Raw genomic sequence first — 4,498 nt, 5'->3', positions numbered from 1 at the left:
GCAAAAAGGTAGAGGCGGGAAACTCATTGTTGAGTGTGGCTGCAGGACAGCATAAAGGGGGAACTGAGAAGGAACATGGCTATTAAGATTACATCAATAATAATAATAATAATAATAATAATAATACTGAGCATTTATTAGCTTTGTGCTAAGTGCTTTGCATACTTGTCCTCATAATTATCAACATCATTTTATAGAAGAGGAAATTGAGTCAGAGAAAGGTTTAATAATTTGCCTTTAGCCACACAGCAGGAATGTGATTTTGTCTGAAAGGCAATAGGAGATTACTGAATGGTTTTGCACAGGGGAACCTCATGTTCAGATTCACATTTTGACAAGATCATCTGGCTGGATTAGGTTTCCAACTCAAAATCCCTCTGTGGTTGGAGGGAATGTTGGCCTCAATTTCTGCTGATCTTATCAATATGACTCCATTGACTAAGACAGTTAACAGGAGAGAACGTGATAGCTGGAGCACCACAGAAACAATCGCTTTTCAAAAATGTTTTAAAAAAATTAATTAACTTTATTATTTTTTAAATTAAAAAAAAAAAGGAACGTTTCATGAATTTGTGAGTTATCCTTGCACAGGAGCCATGCTAATCTTCTCTGTGTCATTCTATTTATTATTTGTGCTGCGGAAGTTAGCACAGAAAAAGTTCTAGTTCATGTTTTGAAGGCGTAGGGGTGGTAAAATATATTTAGTCTCAAGAACATTAAGATTTGGGTAGTAGTTTTAATAACAATATAAATATAATAAATTGATCCCTAAATGAGCACTTGTACCTAATTCAAATAATGGATATGATATTACATCAATATTTTGAGCATTTCAATTTACTTTTGACTGTAAAATAGATAATACAGTGGGCAAAGCCAATATCTTTAAATAGATTTAGTTAGTTCTTTCCTTCTTGTTTACTGAAGCTGAATAATAGTGATTATAATTAGTGTTTCTCTTTGTCACATATAGAGAGATGTATAGACCCAGTTGTCTTTTGTGAGTTGTTTGGTATCAATCAGAAGCCTGTAGAGACTTGGGCCTGACAGAACAGGTCCCCTAGTCAAGACGATAAGGACTGTGATTCACATGAGTGCTTTTCAGATCTTTGTAGAATCCCTTCTGTTTCAACAGAATTCAAAGGAAGAATGGTATGTAATTTTAATGTTCATAGTTTGCTTCCTATAACCTCCTTTATACACTAACCCAAAACCCCAGTTCTTCCTCTTTCCCCTTCTCTTTTCCATTTCCCCTTCTCCTTCTTTTTTTCTACTTCCCCTTTCCTGCTTGCTCTCTTGATTAATCCTTTTTCTCTTTTAAAACAGTCTCAGTGTCTGCAGAAAATGACATGCTAAAAATGAGCTTACACCAATATGCATGAGAAGATTTATTGCAACAGAGAAAGAATGTTATGTGACATCGCACATATTAATCTTTCCATGTTTGTTTAAAAAGATCTGGATTTGGCTACTTTTATTTATGTGCTTTTAAGGAGATGTGGTTGGGTCAGAACAGGAGATCTGGGAGATGATAGAGATTTATAGCTCAAGTGTCCAGGAATACAGGTCTGCTCTGAAACTGGCTTCTTATTCACAGCCACAGGCGCTGCATCCTTTGAGGTTCCATTTCGAGGGGCTGGCTTGGCAGAGGTTTTTAATGCCAGTTCTTCCAAACAAGCTGCCCAGCCAGGGAAGTTGTCAGAAAAGATCAGTGCAGGTTTAGGGATGATTTTTTGAAGTTTTCCTGAAATAACCAATAATGAGTTGCCGGCTTTGATAGCTCTTTTTATAGATCTTGCAGCAGCTGGATCAAAATCTAATGAAGATGTTTGCATCTGACAATGGCAGGCCTGCACGTTCTTATCCTATTTCTCAAGTGCGCAAATGCATTTCATTTGGGAACATGAAAGGCATATTTAGTGACAACTGATGGTTCTTTGTTTTTTAATTCCCAATAATGTCTTCAGTAAGTGCTTTTGTTAACATTTTTGCATTATACAATAGGTGACACAGGAAGATAATTGGTGTGCTGAAAGCAATTAAAGAGTTTATATCCAACTTGTTCTGCCTATTAAATGGATCCATTCAGCATAGAAGCACATTAGCATCTTTACAGTGAAATGATTGTGGAAATAGGTTATTCATGCGGCCTGCGCATCTTCCTCTTGCTGCAATAAGGCATATCTTCAAGATTGGAGAAAAAGAATGAGCCAGTTTTCTCCCCTTGGAACTGTAAACAGAAGTAAAACTATTAATAGATGCTGTAGCTAATCCCAAGAAGCTGCAAGGAGGAGATTAAATAATGTTGTGAAGAGAGAAAGCTGGAATAAAGGGAGGGGCTGAGAGTTCCCTGATCACTCAGCTGCCTTAGACAAGGGCAAACTGAAGGACTCCACTTGATCATAGGATCGACAATTGTATAACAGATTCCTGTTTTCAGCAAAGTAAATATCACTTCATCTATTTCCTGAGCATCATTCTAATGGGGAGATTCATGTTTTATTTTTTAAGTAGTGGTCAAAATGATTTTAAATGGGGTTAGGATGACATGGAGATGTAACCAAGCCGAAAGGGGGAAAATGGAGCAAAAAAGTGGGTTTTATGATTAAAGAATAACAGCAGGAAACTGGGAAGCCTTTGTATAAGTTTACAATTTGATACTGGGACCCCATTTTGATTGCCATATAGAATGTATTATAACAAGAGAGAGGGAATGTAATTAAATTTTGTAACTGGCATATTAAAAATGATTAAATGTTCCCGAGTTTTATTCCTACTAAAACTCTTGGACTCTTGTTCATCCTCTTCAATGAATACATGTTGAATGAGAGGCATTATGACTTAGCAGCTCTGCCTAGGAGCATCACTTCTCTTCGAACTTTTACACAAACTGTGAGGTTGACATTATTGATACAATTTAGAACTACTTGGACAGCATGGGGCCCACAGACATCATCATCATCATCATCATCATCATCATCATCATCATTGTGACTTGGAAACTTATTAAAAATGAAAATTTTGTGACCCTACACTATACCTAATACATTAGAACCTCCAAGGGTGGACCCTAAGAGTGTGTTTTAACAAGTTCTATGGATGATTTTTATGTTCACTAAAGTTTGAGAAGCAGTGTATTGTAGTTGAGAAGTCTGAAGCTCAGAGTGTTTGGGTGATATGTTAAGATAACACCCCAACCGAGAAAAAGAGATGAATTTTGACTTAGGATTTCATATTCTGTCCCAATCTGAGATCTTTCACAGGATCATTAAAATTCCTGGTCACTGCCTCCTGGGATCAGGAGCACATTTGGTCTCCATAAATAGTCTTTTGTTAGGGATTGTGACTGAGGATGCTTGGAATCTATGACTGATTTAAGTTGTTATTTCTCTGCTAGAATATAAATTTTATTGTCTTTCCTAGTGTGCCTAGCTTCTGATAGAGACTGGACTGGCCCTTTTTCTGGTGTGCAAAGAGACAAGAAAAACCCAAACAGTGTCTGGCAGGTAGGCCAAAGGATGACACTGTACAGCATTCATCTGTTCATCTACTGAAACACCATTGAGAGGACTGAATGTTGATCATCTCTACATTCTTACACTTATTAAGCTCTACATCCTGGCATGTTTTAGAGTGAAACAAATTGATTCATGATTGCAGATCCCTAAAATCAGCAGTGAATTGACCTAGATCAAGGAATTCATTGGGTGCATGAGAATATAGACCAGCACATGGGGAAAGAGGCTTATTGATATCTGGCCCTATTGACTGTCATCCTCCATGCTTGAATAATTAGCTCAGGCCTTTGGTATTCAGGCTACATTGAGCACTCAGAAGTAGCTGGATGCTCATTAGGATATGACTGCTTTTATTGGCATCATTTTGCTTTATCTTTATTCATTTTTTTACCCTTTTTCTTGATAGCATTTGGAAGTCATGACCTAGAGCTGAAATATGCTATTTACTCAATAAAGACAGGCTTTCAAAACAAAATTAATGATGTTATTTGGCCACTGATATTATGACTAAAGGGTTTCAAGGAGGGAGTATATTAGAGCAAGGAAACTCTAGCATCTTACAGAGGTTCCTACCTGAAGTTTGCTACTTGCTAGTTTGTTATGTCCTTCTGCTTGTTACTTTTAACCTTTCTGAATCATAGTTTACTCTGTAAACTAGGGAGTGTTTTGTATCTCACAGAGTGATTTCATGGATTAAACATGGGGCGATGATATATTCGGTTTGCTTAGGACCATCCAAGTTTACATGTTTTGATATAATTATGTACAGCATTTCCTTTCACTCTGAAAGTATCCTGATTTGGATGCTAAATTATGTAGTCACACTAATTAAATAAAATACTATATGTAATGTGTCATGTCCCATTAGTAAGAGAGCTATTATTTGAAATATTGCATCTGGAAGCCAGTTGTATCTCCTCACTAAATTAGACATCGTCTTCCTCCTTGGAAATTGAATGTGAAACACTCAGGGCTATGCC

General features: G+C 36.8%; 1 non-coding gene across 1 annotated transcript; it reads right to left on the bottom strand.

The window, feature by feature from the left end:
* Window positions 1–546: 546 nt before the first annotated feature.
* LOC111745397 lies at window positions 547–651 on the bottom strand. The gene has a single exon (XR_002782629.1). It is a non-coding gene; the product is annotated as a U6 spliceosomal RNA (small nuclear RNA).
* Between the last annotated feature and the right edge of the window lie 3,847 nt (window positions 652–4,498).

Source organism: Pteropus vampyrus, unplaced genomic scaffold, assembly GCF_000151845.1.
Source record: "Pteropus vampyrus isolate Shadow unplaced genomic scaffold, Pvam_2.0 Scaffold153, whole genome shotgun sequence".
Lineage (NCBI taxonomy): Eukaryota > Metazoa > Chordata > Mammalia > Chiroptera > Pteropodidae > Pteropus > Pteropus vampyrus.
This window is presented reverse-complemented; position numbering and strand designations above follow the sequence as displayed.